We start from the raw sequence: 16,655 nt of genomic DNA, 5'->3' as shown, positions 1-16,655 counted from the left end.
CTCTTATTCATCTTTTGAGGTTATCCCATAAATGTTCGATGGGGTTCAAGCTTGGAGAACGGGCTTTCCAGGCTAAGACGAGCCAAGTTTAATCCTCGTCAACAGGTACTGAATTTATTGGTCGGTCGTCGTGAACGAATCGTACGGTCATAGGGCCGCCCAATTGGCCACCTTTTGCGATTTACTCCGGTTAACAAATTCTTACGGTAACGAGGCAGAGAGGGATTACAGAGTGTTATTTCAACGTTAAACAAATTTGTGTGGTGTTTAGTGACCGTTAGCCAATGATTATTTGTAGGTCGCGAGATGCGGTCTAGTGTGGCGTACGTTTTAGAAAAACATTTTCTTTATCGTGCCAACCTTTCGATCTTTATTGAGATCATCTTCAGGGCTCAGTGTTTGTTTGCCGTGTAGACTGAAGGCACTCTGAGACTGATTGAGGGCACTCTCATCACACAGACAAGAATGACACATCTACACGGAAAACAAACACTTTGAGCCCTGAAGATGATATCAAAAAAGATCGAAACGTTGGCACGATAAAGAAAATATTTGTCTAAAATCTACGTCACACCAGACCGCATCTCACCATCTCCAAACAATCGTTAAACAAATTTTTAACTTCTTATCAGATGTCGAACGTTTTAAACGCGTTAATCCATAAAAGTTTATGGATCTTTAACGTCCCCAATTAGTGTGTGAAGATTTAAACCCAGGGGACCGCGGTAGCCGAGTGGTTAGCATGAGAGACTCTCACGCCGCGGTCGTGGGTTCGATTCCCACCGTCGCCTCTGGCTCTTTTTTCCCGATAACCAACAACATATATATTAGAATTCGTCATGGCTAATATGCAAAGATCATAAGGCAAAAAAAAAATTTAAAACCTATTTTATTAGGATTTTACCGTAGTTTAATGAACTGGTACAAAATATTGTCGTGTAGTACTAAATTTATCTTTAAATTTATTCCGTAACCAACCAGTTAATTTTTGTTTTAATTGTTTTAATATTTAGAGCCGAAAAACTACCGTACATTGGCCATCGCCAACATTTTCTTTTTGTTTCCTGTATTCCTAGCGTTTTACCCTAATTTTTTTTCCTATCTCTCTTACTCAGTTATGCTTAAATCAACTAAAATGGTAACCAAAGTAAGGCAGACGTTTAAGGATACCATCCTGTTAATTCATTCAGACTTCGTTGTAAGTGTTAAGTGTTTATAAAGAGGGCTGATTAAAAGTAGGGATGGGCCTAGTATGCTTCTCTGAGGAACACCTGCTCTATTGCGAACTGAAATTTCAGTCTCCTGACGGACTCGGCAAAATCGGCCAATCATAAATCTAGATAGTACGCTTATTCAGTTTCCAAAACAAGTTAGCAATTTTTCAAAAAAGACATCAGAGAGATTCTAAATGTTACGCCCTATCAGAGTTACACCTATCCTTCAGATTTGAACTTGCATTATGAAATAGACGGTATAAATTCATTTAAAAAAAGGCGATGTATTGCCCCAATCACAGTTCGCCTATCAAAAAGGAAAATATATAGTTACTTAATGCAGAACTTTATGAAAATAGTGTACCAAACATTTGAAAGTAAAGTAAATTTAAACATGGTAATGCGTAATCTCAGGAGAGCATTCGGCAATGTGGACCATTCTTCTATCAAAAACTAGATTTTTTTGTTGGATAAAATGGAATTCCTTGGAATGCTGTATCAGGTTATTTTACACCTATACAAACATTAAATTGAGTATGTAAATAATGTTAGGTATAGCTCTTTGAAATCTAGCTAACTTGTTCCAAAGGATTCAATAATAGGACCTATTAGTTATGTCAGTGACCTCAGTGTATCTCTGATGCCTGTTTATAGGAATGTTACCGTTTTTCAATTAGCAGTTGATTCTAGTTTTAAACAACCACAGAACTATTTAGATTTAAGGGTGTTTTAGATTTATGGCTGTTTTAACGCTAACTCTGAATGCTAATAAAACCAAATACTATGTAATAGCGAATGCGATGAGAGCAACCAAAATGGTACTTTTTGTTTCTAGTTCAAACTTCTTAGGGATATACTTGGATCCTACCTTAAGTTGGATTGACGGAATTAATTTTATGTGGATAAAAATATCTAAAATTTCTTATATTTAGTATAAACTGAGAGATATGACGAAGATTTACAAAGATGCCTCTTTCACGTAAACTGTTTTATGTTATTTATCACTTGGGAGGAGGATACGACTTTCCAAAAAATTTAAATGTACAAAAAAAAGCAATGAGAATTGTGTTTAGTCAATCTTCTATGGAACACTACCAAAATTTATTTTCAAAACTTAGGGTAATGACAATAGCTGGGATCTTTAGTTAGTGCGTTTTGAGGATTTAATGAGGAACTAAGATACCATCTCAGAGATAATGGAAAAATTATTATGTTTTGCAGAACAACCAAAATAGTAACTAGCCCATAAGGCATTTATAAGGCATTATTAAACAAAGACCATTCTTCTATCAAAAACTAGTTTTTTTTGTTGAATAAAATGGAATTCCCTGGAATGCTGTATCAGGTTATTTTACACCTATACAAACATTAAACTAAGATACCATCTCAGATATAATGGAAAAATGCAACATGCTTGCCTTGATGTTAGATCATTTGAACTAAAATAAGTCTAAATGTGTTTGAAGAGCATGCAATTCTAAAACATAGAATATATATGTGTTGAATTTGTAAACAAAGAGATTTTTAAAGAAATAAAATTGAAATACATAGATGTAAAGGTTGACAACGTAAGAGCTGTGTGAGCTTGCCTACAATAATGACTATTATTATTTTTATTATTATTATATTCACTAGCTTTCGTGGTCCGCTTGACCAATGTATATCTTTCAATTAATTAAGGCTTTTAGTTAAGATAAAAAGTCAGTGTCACAAGTGGGATTCGAACCCACGACCTTCGGCTAGATAAGGCGCTACTCTACCACTCGAGCTATCGTGACTTCGATGCACTATTATTATTATACTTTTGCTAGTTATTACATTCATAGATACTGCATACATTTAAAAAATATTCAGAATATCAACAAAAATTAAATATAGTAATAATAGGTATAGCCCTACAATTGCTAAAAAAAATTATGAAAAGAAATATTTCATGGTAGAAAAAGTAAACTGAATTAGCAGGGTCATTAGGAATGTCTTTAGATTTCAATGCTTCAGATTCTAAAATCAGGGAACGTGCTGCCTCTAGTTTACATAGATTCTATAGTACATTTTAAAAAAAATTTAAACTAGTGTAATGATAATTTAAGCACGGAATATATTACTATAATTATAAAATTTACGGCATATTTATTTTTTCTTAACCATAAACCATATATTAAAGATATCGTCCCCTCCAATCTGCACTCCTTGTACAAACGCAAAAAAAGTGAAAATGGTAACATTATGAAGCGGTATGCCCCTTGTTAAGAGAATTTAGAGTAATGTGCTTAAAAGAAAATTGTCAGAGTCAGACTTCATACACTTACTTAATGGAAAAGAATGAGAAAGTTTGTGTAAATATATAAAAGTAGAAACAAATTACAGGCATTTTTATCTCAGTGTTTAATGTCAAATATACATATATATTATTGATATTTTTATTTCTTTTTTTTGATAGTTCATATATTTTAGTACATACATTTTACATTTAACTTATATATAAAATTCACTAATTTCGTGGTCCGCTTGACCAATTAATATCTTACAATTAGTTAACGTTTTTAGTCGAGATAAAAAAAGTCAATGGCACGAGCGGGATTCGTACCCACGATCTAGATACGCCGCTGCTCTACCACTTGAGCTATCGTGAAGTCGATCCACTCGGACTCTATCTTCCCAGCTTGACCAATTCTCGACGACAAATCCAATCCGATTACACGACATTTGAAAAATGGCAAAAAGGAGGGAAAATTAAAAATTGACGGTTTAAATGTATCTATAATTAAATTCTGAGATAAAACGGTTGAGATGAGAAGTTGGTGTCCGAGTGGATGGAGGTCTCGAAGCTCAAGTGGTAGAGCAGCGGCGTATCAAGCCGAAGATCGTGGGTTCGAATCCCGCTCGTGCCATTGACTTTTTTATCTTGTATTTAATATAAATTTGGATTTTTTTATTTTTTCTACGTTCTGAGTTCATTTATAATAAAACAGCAAAAAAATTAGTTTTAGTTTTAACTAATTAAGTATTAGTAACCACTTTTTTGTATTCTTGGAATATGTGTTTTTTGACATCAAAGCAATTCTACTATAAATTTTTTTAAAAATTTACGGTGCTGATTACTTTTAAAAAAGTAACAACTATGATGGATGTTTTTATATTTTTTTGTTAAACTTTATTTGTATTGCTTTGTTTTTTAAATTAAATATGGAGAATGTATATTTACAAATATAGCTTTTTATCGATCTGTCTATCTATCCACTTTTACTACTCTCACTGTACATCATGACCTCGTCAATTATTGATAAAGTAATACAAATACACATAAAAAAGAAGCTAGAAAATAGATGATATTCTGGCTAGCATTACCACTATCCCAGAGTGTTCAACATTCTTTGGGGTAATGGGGGACAAGCCCCTCCATTCGCGCAAATAAATTGCATTCTCAGACCATACTTCGCTTACCACGGATAATTGGGGACATACCTTTTAATATATCATTCGCTAACAGTTTCGCAAATATACCTCTTGACCAATTCACGCCAAGCGGAACAAAAAAAAGGCATATTTCAAACAGTGATCGTTTTTAGGATTGCTACAAATACAAGCCCGTTAAGAAATCTGTTTTGTAATAAATAAAAAGCTGAAATTGACCTTTCATGATATAATTAAATAAATTTTAATTAAAAATAACTCTGATATCATTAATATCAGCCTTCAATTTTATAATTTTATTTCATAAAATTATTGATTATAATAAATTATAATATCAGAGGGGTAAGGCCTTCACGTTATATTACTGAAGGACGAGTTAAATCCGTTCGTTGTAAAAATAAAATTAAATTACAATATTGAAACATATGATTTCAAGTTCATTGTTATTGTCCGAGTGGATTGATAAAAAGCTAGCTGAAGTGGTAGAGCAGCAGTGTATTTAGCCGAAGGTCGTGGGTTCGAATCCACCTCGTGGCACTAACTTTTTCATTTCAACCGAAACCTTACATAAAAAAGTTAATTAATTGAAAGAAGTAATTTCGTCAATAGACCACAAAATATAACGGATTTATTGTTATTCATGTTTGTTTCCGTTTAACTTATTAAAGGTAATTTGAAAATCCTCAAGATAGGGGTTCCTGCAAAACTCGACTAAGGAACTGAGTGTTTTCTTTAAAATAGAACTGGTCCCTGATTTTTTTAAAAACTTATTTTATTTGTAGCTTATAAATGTTAGTTCATATTACAAATGTGAGCATAAAACTTTTTTTTACACGGTCGCGCCACAAACACTGATGTCAGCGCTGCACCCGGAGGAGACATGCTAGCAGAAACCAGCCTATGCTGGCACACAGTGTGAGCGGTTAAGGGACAATTAGGTCTCGTGGTCATCGTCCATTAAGGCGGGTTGTCAGGATGGGAATGTGTAGAAAGGCTTTGAGAAGTAGCGTTAGGACGGATCGAGAGATTGGTGTGAAATTTGCAATCGGGAAACGGAACAGTCCGTAGGAAAAAGGAATGTTGAGGTCGCTGTGGATTTCCGGACGGAGATTTTCCAATTTATGTGAGGACGTTTGGTTAGAAGGATTGGATGCTCTGGATGTTGGATGGCCAGGCAGAACCCGATAGTTTCACTCAGTATGCTCAAAGTGGTCGTAGTATTTTATAAGATTAGGCTATTTTTGATGGGGCAGGTTAAATTTCGGTCCTAAGTGTCTTCATAGTTGTTCACGTTTTCTATTAAATTTTTGTCTTTTAAATCTTCTGTGCGAATACCACGTCAGTGTGCTGTCTACGTTTAGTCCTATTTGTGTATATTTGATTTGAATGGAAATCGGTATCTATTTGTCGTAGATGTTCTTGTAGTGCAAGACTGTTCAATGTGAAAGCTAAGTACAAATTTTTAAATTCAATCTTGTCCTCCACTTTTTGTACCAATCTTCGATAAGCGCAAGGTGCTCTTGTACGTTGGAGGTAGCTTGGATAGGATTAGAGTTAAAGGACAAAATTGTAATATCGTCCGGATATGTGGTGATGATGTTATTAGTGTGTATACGTAGGTCAGTAGTATAAATGAAATAAAGGGTGGGACCAATAATGCTCCCTTGTGGGAAGGTGGGTTATATCTGTCTTACTTCTGAACACTTGATGACACACCTCTCTCTGAAGCAACGGTCAGTTAGATTCGATTTCAAGATAAGCTAATAAGTTTATAAAGCATTACCGCGTGCGGGATTCTACCATAAGCCTCCATAGATTGTGACTACAACTCCCCAACTTACTGGATAGTGGAATGATGAGGACGGAAGCCGAATTGGTGAGAAGGATGATCTATCCTTCTAGGATGGGTATTAAGCGCTTTAAAATGAGTATTTCCAGGATTTTAGAGATTGAAGGTAGAGCCCTGTTGGCTTGAATTTTTTTAAATAATATTTTTAATTTAAAATTTAATATAACCAAGGGATGATTGCAAGGAAGCGCACATATTTACACTGGCACAACATTTTCTACAATAACCGTCTCCATTACCGGTAAACTGAATTAAATACAAAAAAGTTTATGACAGCAATGTAAATTGGATTTAAAAAAAACTCCATGAAGAAATTATTAATAACTATTTTTTGAGAAATAAAGGAATAAAATTTTCTGCTATGATTTAGTATATATATATATATATACAGCGTAAATAATGTAGTATTAACCCGTTAATAAGTAAAAGTTCGATTCTATAAAAAAATTTAACAATGCAATCGACAAGAAATAAATGAATGCATCAGTTGAATATAAAACAATAAAGTTGGGAGATTTCGTATTTCATATTTGCATACAAAGAGAAGGTACGTGCGTGAATATGGGTCACATGCAATATTTTTACCTTGTCAATTACTATTTCGTCACATTGTTGACAGTAAAAAAAATTATATAACATAAAATATAAGTTTTACTAGAAAAACACAAGGTACATTTTTAAAAAGAATTTTAAAACATTTTTTGCGTTTTTAAATAATCAGATTAATATCTTTCAATTAATTAAGGTTGTTAGTTGAGATAAAAAACTCAGTGTCACGAGCGGGATTCGAACCCACGACCTTCGGCTAGATACGCCGCTACTCTACCACATGAGCTCTGACACTAACTTCCCATCTCCACCCCACCCTTTGAATTTTCCCTCCTTTTTGCCGTTTTTCAAATGTCGTGTGATCTATTTCCGTGTCCGAGTGGATCGAAGTCACGATAGCTCATGTGGTAAAGTAGCGGCGTATATAGACGAAGATCGTGGGTTCGAATCCCGCTCGTGACACTGATTTTTTAATCTCAACTAAAAACCTTAATTAATTGAAAGGTATTAATTGGTCAAGCGGACCACGAAAACTAGTGAATTTAATCAGATTAACCTGGAACTCGGTATGTTTTGTATGAAAAAAAAAATTCACTTTTTCCAAACATTCGACCTATTTTAAGGTCATCATCAGTGCAAAACATACACAACACTATTGTGTTTCAGAACTTGGTAATGTTTGTACTGGGTCTATCTAAGAAATTTGAAACCTTTCATTCAAAGCTTAATTATGTGAATTTGGAGATGTTTGTTTTATTGATCACCTTAAAGTAGGTCGAAAGCAAACAATTTCATTCATACCATACTCGATCTAGATTACTCGTCGACATATCGAACACCTTAAAGAAAAACGTTTTGAGTAGGATTTAATATGCTTAATTTTATATGGAAAAATTATCGTTGGGATTAATCCTGGATAAAAACGTTTAATCACAACAGATATTTGTTTATAAGCAGATCAATGGTCTAATTTTTTTATTGAATAACTTTTTCAAATAACGGATCATTTGTTTACTTTAATTTTATTATTTTTTCGAATACAAACGTTCCTTGTGGTGAAAGGTTTTCGCCGGTTTTCGGGCAAAGACGGCTTTACTACTGTCCGCTCCTAATTATGTTGAGAGCTTGCGGCTCGTTAGCAAATTAGAAGGTACACACTCTGTTTAGGGCTATGGCGGTCATAATTATACGACAGGCTGTCAAATTTCCTTTATAATTCCACTGTACTTTCATGCCAATCTTTACCAGGTTAGTGTAAAAATATTTGTTTTTTTTTTGTATGGACTTCACTTGAATCTTTATTTGCTATCTCTCTGACATAACAATGACAAAACGTATATTTTTTCACAAGTGCACTTTCGACTTTTCAAAAGTTGTTATTTTTCAACTTTGTCAAATGGTTTGTTATTTCACAAGAAACTTCAGTTTTGATGATAACCATAAAAAAATTTATCATTTATTCAAACCAAACAATTAAGAACCATTTTAAGATTTATTATACCCCCTCAGCGCAATCCTAGGCATTCGTGATATGTTCTTCATGTATCAAATAATTCAAAAAAGAAATAACTAGGAAAATAGTTCTACTTTCAATATTGGGCCATGTTGGAACAAAACGAAACGAAAAGCCTACCAAGCAATAAAACGAGAAGTAAGGACGCCGAGTATCCCGAAGAAACCGATGAGTCCAGCGTATGTGAAGATTTTGGAATGTTTCATATGTTGGAAAAAATGGCCGGATCACTGGACGATCAACCTTCAAATCCTGGGCCATAGATGAAATGGAAAAAAAAGAAAGAATGGCCTTGACTCGCTATTGGAGGTAGGCCACACCGGGCTGACACTTGGTCATTGTCTTTTGTGAGGCGTCCAAATATCAGTAACACACCGGATGTAAATGTAAATTAACATTTAGGAAATACATATCTGAAATATTTTATCAGTAAATAAACAAATTGTTCTTCAGAATAAAAACCTAAATCACTCTTGGGCCATGCATTTAATTACTAGGATACGTCCCAGACCACGTTTTCCATCAAAAAACTAAAATAATCGAGATTTATAATAGACCGTTGGAAATCTCATAAAATTTTGGAGTTTTTAGCTGGTTTGATATTTAAAAAAAAATAATCTAACGGAGCTACGGTTTACCATTTTGTAAATATCTACAATATTTACAATATTACTGCAATATTATATACTACAATATTACTGCAAGTAAGTGCAGTTACTTTTTAAACAGACCGGCAACTTTTAGGACAAAACTGGACTAATCTAAAAGGAAATCGGTGTTAAATCTAATCAAGGGGTCAAAAGTTGGGAAAAGTTACGTTAGAGTAGGGAAAATTCAGGTTTTGTATAAAGAAACATGTTTAATAAACGTAAATAAACACTAAAAAATTGTAACTTTTGAACGAACTGAGATAAAACCGTGAGCTTTATGGCATTCTACTCCAGTTACCAAAAACCCGGTGACTACTTGATCATGTAAATGTATTTATTTGGGCAAGTGTTGAAGATAGAGTACCCACTGCCTGCCCAACCGATTAGGATAACCAGTATAGTAAATGCATGATTTTTACACCATGTTAATGTATTTATTGGCTTGAATGAAAGGAGGACGTCAAGGTGTAAAACGCCTTGCCAGCGTCCCAACTGTAGATTTACTTTGTGAATAATTTTAACGTAATTGTACGGGTGGTGTCACAATTTATCGAGAACCTCTAAGAGCCGCCCAACTTAAATTAGGTTATCACCTTAATAGTATGAACGTGTATTTTAATTCACTTAGGACATTTTCACCACGCGTGGAAGGGTTAAACGTTAATGATAAATGTAATGAATAAATGAGGTACATAGACAAAACCGATAAGATTCAATAATTTTCAATAATGTTTTTATTTTTTAAATGCCATTATATATTATTTTTAATTTATTGAAAATACTTATATTTATAACAGGGTAGGAGGTTTTCTTTGTTAAATTGTAAATAAAAAAGAGAAAAAAGTTTAATATACGTTTTAGGGATATTCCTCTTTCCACAAGGAATTGAGTTTCAATATTATGAACCCAGACAATTTTTAAGCTGAATGATTGCTGAACTTTGGTTAGAATTGATCTTAGCATTTGGGGGATGGAGCGAGGAAAAGTTTGTCCTTGTGGTCTGTAGAAGTTAGGCTGTTATTGTTTCTCAGATCCGTGCAAATATCTCAGTTGGTAACAACTTCTAAAGCAAAACGCTTCGAATTTGATTAACTGGTAAACAGTTCAGGATTTAAAGAAAGCCTTTAATCATTTCCTTCTAATAATTGATTGTTTCAATTTATCAGTGACAAGGGGAAAATGTTTTATTCAATCTCAACTTCGATCTAACTCAACTCGATATAAGTCAGGAAATAAAATCTATTTGTTTAAGATACCCAGTAGGAACTTCGTATGTCAAAACTAAGCAGATTTGACCGTCAGATTAACTGTTCAAACCAAGTTCTAAGTTATAAATTGATGACGGAAAGCGTTGACTTCGTATGAGAGCTTTGTAGTTTCTCAACAGGCTTCTTGTTGATTCATTAGGGGGTCCAGGAAGAGGCACCGCCTTACAAATTGCCACCCAGCCCACACTGACTAATGGCTACAAGCAGTTTAATGCGCTTCGTCTTTACTTATCATTAGTATCAATTTAGTTAATTCGACCATTTGTAAGCGGTATCGGCGGGCATATCGAATCGAACTGCGGATGGTTTTCCGAAGTTTTGATAATTGCCGGCTCTCGGTAAACCATCTGGGACGATATCAGTTTGTACACTTTAGTCGCTTACCTTTGCTTTTTCACGTTCGGTAGTAATGATGCCGGCATCAAGTGTTCGTTTTCGTTATCTCCTTCCAGAGCTGAAAACGAAAACAAAACATTTTAAAAAGTTTTTCTACAAATTGGAAATTTTTACCATACAATTTTTCATTTAAAAATCGTAAAATTTAATCTATCATTTTTATAGTTAATGTATAATTTCTTTCTTTCCGATCATTTTGAGCTGTCAAACGATAAGTACTGATCAATTTACTTTGCCCGCCAATGTTCCACAGGTGTCACTTCATCCAAACCGTTTCGGCTTCACGCCAACTTAGTGAAGAACGAGATTTTTTAAAACAAATGGTTTTTCACTGGAGACAAATTTACTTCACTTGAGAACACCCATCGACACTTCATGGCCCAAAAAACCCTGAGATGTTCTGCCAGGTCGGAATTGAAAAATTACATAAAATTCAACAGGTAGTGGAACCAAATGGCTTATATATTTTTTTATGGTCTGTTTACAACTTGAAATTTTTATTGAATATCAGGTCAAAAAACGACATGGTTTTATTTTAAGACTTGATTTGACGTTTAAAACGGCAGTCGCACAAATGTCTCTAAAGTCAAATTTAAAGTTTGTAAAATTCTAAAATCAAGTGTTGAAATCAATTTGACTTTTGAAATAAACACTCCTATATTAAACAACTTTTTATGTTGCTAAACTTTTTTACACTGCAAATTCCAACATCAAACCGCTTTTCTTCACTTGTTTTAATTAATTTTGAACTAACTTTGTTTAGCAAACATTAATTAACAATGGCCACACCCTCTTGGAGAAGATGACCTAGTTTAATCGAAAAATAATCGATACGTAATATTATATAATATTGCATTAGTATCGTCATGGTAGATTCTGTCACGTAAACTATTTCTTTCATTTTTTCAAATATTACGGAATTGATAAAAAAAGTCTTTAAAAGTAGATATGGGTGTTGATTTAAATTGTCCGTTATCAGCAGTGCTTTTAAACCAAAGCCATTTTCACCTCTTACTAACGGACGGATCTTTGCGCTTTGCGGGCCGCCCTCAAACCGAAATCTGATCTTTATGCCGTTCAAGCTTGCTGGCTTACCCAAATTTCATTCAATGAGAAACTACATTTGGCAGTGAAGGATACCTCAAGAAACTGAAAGTAACTGTGGCTTTCTGTCAATTTGAAGTGCCTAGACATATCCCATGGGAAAATTTACGTAAAATTTGCAAGCCACTACTTTCACTTTAAGAAAAACACCTTGCAATTTTTATTCTTACTTCACACTCAGAGTGTCAGACATTTTTAAATACTATGTTTCCTATTTACATACCTATATTTAACATAACTAAGTTAAGACAATTAATTAAGGTTTTTAGTTGAGATGAAAAAAAGTTAATGGCACGAGAGGGATTCGAACCCACCACCTTCGGCTAGATACGCCGCTGCTCTACCACCTGAGCTATCGTGACCTCGATCCACTCGGACATCAACTCCCCATCTCAACCCCACCTTATGAGTTTTCCCTCCTTTTGCCATTTTTCACTAACTAAAGTTAGTTTAACTAAGTTAGTGAAGTAACTCGAAGGTCAGGTGGGTACTCAACTTTGCCTCAACAGCCGTCTCACACTGCACCTTCAAGCTAATAAATACATTCAGTCTCAATTTATACACAAAACGAAACATCTGCCAGTACTGCATGCAGCAAAATAGACTCAAATACTAGCTGGCCTTTTACAACGCTTGTATCGGCGCTCCATAAGGGAACAAAGAACTAGTAGTAGTACTATATTTATTAACAAATTACATTGGACATAGGTACTACGTAAATCCTTTTTAAAAAGTTAGTTCCTACTCACAGTAAGTTGCCTTTCAACGATCCGGATTTATTCTTTTAACTAGCAACCTGTCAATAAATATATTTCTAGACACCCGTTTTTTTTGCTAAGGTTTTAATAGTTTCTATTTAACACTTGCCTAAATCGAGCAAATTTTCGGAATTTAAGGACCATCTAAAAGAAACAAAACACAATTTCAATCCAAATTTAAATAGAACAGTGTTACATAGTTTCACCCAAGGGAGAGAACTAGAGTGGTTTGACAATTTTGAAATTAAAAAATGTAAAATTGAAAATGGTGATAAATGCATTAATAATATAACAGATTTTGATCTATCTCCCATTTTAAATATGTATATAAATAATATTAAACGTCCAAATAGTTAAATTAATTATGTGTGGTGATTAGTGACCGTTAATCGATATTTATTTAGAAATCGTGAGATGCGGTCTGGTGTGATGTAGGTTTCAGAAAAACATTTTTCTTTATCGTGCCAACGTTTCGATCTTTATTGAGATCATCTTCAGGGCTCAAAGTGTTTTTCTTCTGTGTAATTGTGCCATTTTTGCGTGTCGTGTTGAGAGTGCAGACGCAAGAATGGCACAATTACACAGAAGAAAAACGCTTTGAGCCCTGAAGATGATCTCTATAAAGATCGAAACGTTGGCACGATAAAGAAAATGTTTTTCTGAAACCTACATCACTCCAGACCGCATCTCACGATTTCTAAATAAATAAATAAATTATTTTAATTGTTATTATTTTTATTATAATTCAATAATATTAAAGTATCATTCTAATTTTTTATCTTTTACCTTCAATCACTAATTTATAATTAATTTCTTACAGTATTTACTATTATAATATTTATTTGTGTTATAATTCCCGCTTTTCGCACGTTCAAATTGAGCGCCATTAAAAACCAGCTTCTCGTTGGCGGGGGTATCAGCGGGTTCAGTTTTGCAATTCATGTCGAGAGACGTGGTTGTAGAAATCCTTCAACTGATGATGAGCTGAAGAGCTCGAAATCCGGATCATCCAAGGCAACTTACTGCGAGTAGGAACTAGCTTTTTAATATGGATTGAACACCACACTCACTCCATCATTCATCATTTCTAGATGCTACATAAATTTATAATTTAGGGGGAAAGTAGCATGGTTCTGTACATCCTAAATTAATCATCCGAAAATTTAAATACTTTAGGTATATAATGTAGAAATCTTGGATTCACTTAGTGGGGAAAAAGTTTACAACAAACCACTAATCACCTAAGAACGGCACCGTTCAATGAAGTGGGACACATCCAGAAAACTTTCTCTACATTCTGAAGCGGGCTTTGTCCCAAAAATAAGGGTCCGTTTACTCTCTGGCCTATTCATTTATTATGTAGTACGATTTTAGTAGATGTAGTACACTATCGACCCTAATTAGTTATAAAAATTTTGTGTGGGTCGATGGAGGAATATCGAGTACTCCACCGACTAATGGGTGCAATGCAAGATTGTAGTTATATCTACGAACGTATTTATTTGTGTGACTATAATGGGATATGGTTAGTTTTACGCTAGATTATATTTTGAATTTGTTTGGGATTGAAATGACTTACATATCGACAGCTCCCTTTGGGGCCTAACCCCTTTGGTTGGGAAACGCCGAGCTCATGGGCATCTGGCTTAAGGGGAATACCACTAATCACATGAAGACCACGCCACATGAAGACCCCTTGACATATTGACCCTTGGGTCAGCAAATCAGGACGTGACAACCTTTCATAGTGAAATTCGGCAACAAATTGTTAATTAAATTGTAATTTATCACTAATTTATTTTCCGGTATTTTGATGAATTTCAAACCATCATAATTTATAATCATAATACTGTTCATTAAAACATGAATTTCTGATCTCTTTAATTTGGTTCGCATTAAAGTTGTAATTGATAAAATGATAAATATACATCTGGTTTCACATAAACTGCGAACTAGTGTCCCATTTTTATGTCTTTCAGTATATATGTATAAAAAGTTTTAAAAAAAACCCTCTGAGTTGAGAACATTTTGTGCCAAATTACAAGGTAAAATAATTTTTGTTGCCGAGTTTTTTCAAGAAAATGATCCCAGTATGCGACAAAAAAAGGTTCTTCTATTATCTCGGATCTCGTTAAGTTAAGTAGGTGAAACCTTTGAATAACCACAGACGTGATTGGAATGGTATAGAACCTCATTTGAATATGCTAAAGATACTTTGTTACACAGAAAAATAGATTATTTTTAAACATATAGTTATCCAATGTTTATAATATTTATAATTTATTATTAAATCATGGAATGTCGACGTACAAGTAGATAATAGATTCATGCAAATTTCCCTACGTTTACTGACCTACTACATTTTTTTAAATTATCCTAAATGTGTGGTGATTAGTGACCGTTAATCGATAATTATTCATAAATCGTGAGATGCGGTCTGGTGTGATGTAGGTTTTAGAAAAACATTTTCTTTATCGTGCCAACGTTTCGATCTTTATTGAGATCATCTTCAGTAATGGCACAATTACATAGAAGACAAACACATTGAGTGAATAGAAATACTTTGATTGAATATAAAAAATATATTTTGCATTTTATAAATTCAATTTTTTCCACATCCTACATTTGTTAAATGTAAACCATGTTTGTAAATCCCAGGCCCTGAAGATGATCTCAATAAAGATCGAAACGTTGACACGATAAAGAAAATGTTTTTCTGAAACCTACATCACACCAGACCGCTTCTCACGATTTTTGAATAATTATCCTAAATAATCCTTAATGATACCAAACTTTGGTTAATATTTGTTTTTATCAAGCTATTTTTAATCCGAGTTAATCAGGTTTTTCTAGCGAACTAACAATTACAATTAAAATACTTCATTGTATATGTTTTTATTACGGTTTTTTTTATTATAATATTATTTTATTATTATTGTTAAAAAATGGTAAATGTGAAAGGTAGATTTTTTAAATTACATTTAAATATAATAATTAAAAAACACCTTAAATTATCTAGTGACACATTGCAATCGTGATTCTAACCCTGACTTCATTTTTATTCGTGAAAATTATTAATTTTTTACGCAGGCGCAACAAAAAAATTTGTAAAATATGTTGCAATTATGCTGCTTGTCGTAGAAGTATCCGGAAAATATTTTATCAGGCGAAGTTTATAATTTATCATTTTCGTGTTAATTTGTTTCCCATTGAAAGAGCATTTTGCAAGTTTCATTTAAAGGGTGGGTTTAAGCAGTAAGCTTTCGAAAGGTAATCGTACTAATTCCAACATAGCCTGCTTGATAATCCCGGGATCATGTTTACGCAGTGCTCAGCGGGATTAGGGAGATAGCGCCGTGATAAAGTATCAAAGCCTGGCCGGGAATTGTACAAAAGTACGATTTCTGCTTTGTCCGTCCGACCACCGCTGATTATAATTACACTTCTTATCTTTTGCCGTCGTTAACTTTTATCGGGGGGCGCGGATCCGCTTTCCGACGACTTCCAACTGGTTCCATTTCTACCTCGGCTTGTGGAAAAAGCCCAAGTTATAATGGCTTCCTAAATAATAGGGAAGTGCGGAAAGGCCGGCCGGCTCAAATATTTACACCAGTCCACCGCTTCAAACGGAAATGAAATCTCAGTGACTAAAACCTGGTAGGGAAATATAAAAATAATATGCACAATAAATGTAAATATGAAATGACCTGACCTATTGTAAATAAATAGCAGAACATGGTCTATTCTCCGTTGATATGGTTAGATGTTTTCGCTAATAAGAATGATACCGCAAATATATATANTAAGAGAGAGAGAGAGAGAGAGAGAGAGAGAAAGAGAGAGAGAGAGAAAGAGAGAGAGAGAAAAAAAAAGAGAGTGAGACAGAGACACAGAGAGAGAGAGAGAGAGAGAGAGAGAGAGAGTGAGAGGAAGAAGGGAG

At 34.0% G+C, this 16,655-nt stretch overlaps 1 protein-coding gene across 2 annotated transcripts in view; it reads right to left on the bottom strand.

Annotated features, from left to right (window-relative positions):
• Positions 1 to 16,655, bottom strand: part of LOC106666941 (sodium/hydrogen exchanger 9B2) — a 174,588-nt gene that overhangs the window by 124,978 nt on the left and 32,955 nt on the right. For both annotated transcript variants that reach the window (XM_024226775.1, XM_024226777.1), the window contains exon 2: positions 10,842 to 10,911. The gene's annotated coding sequence lies outside the window, so the exon portion shown is untranslated. The remainder of the gene's footprint in view (positions 1 to 10,841; positions 10,912 to 16,655) is intronic.

This window comes from Cimex lectularius, unplaced genomic scaffold, assembly GCF_000648675.2.
Source record: "Cimex lectularius strain Harlan isolate CLEC.00 unplaced genomic scaffold, Clec_2.1 scaffold142, whole genome shotgun sequence".
Classification (NCBI taxonomy): domain Eukaryota; kingdom Metazoa; phylum Arthropoda; class Insecta; order Hemiptera; family Cimicidae; genus Cimex; species Cimex lectularius.
Note: the sequence above shows the minus strand (reverse complement) of the source record. Positions and strands in the feature narration are given on the sequence as shown.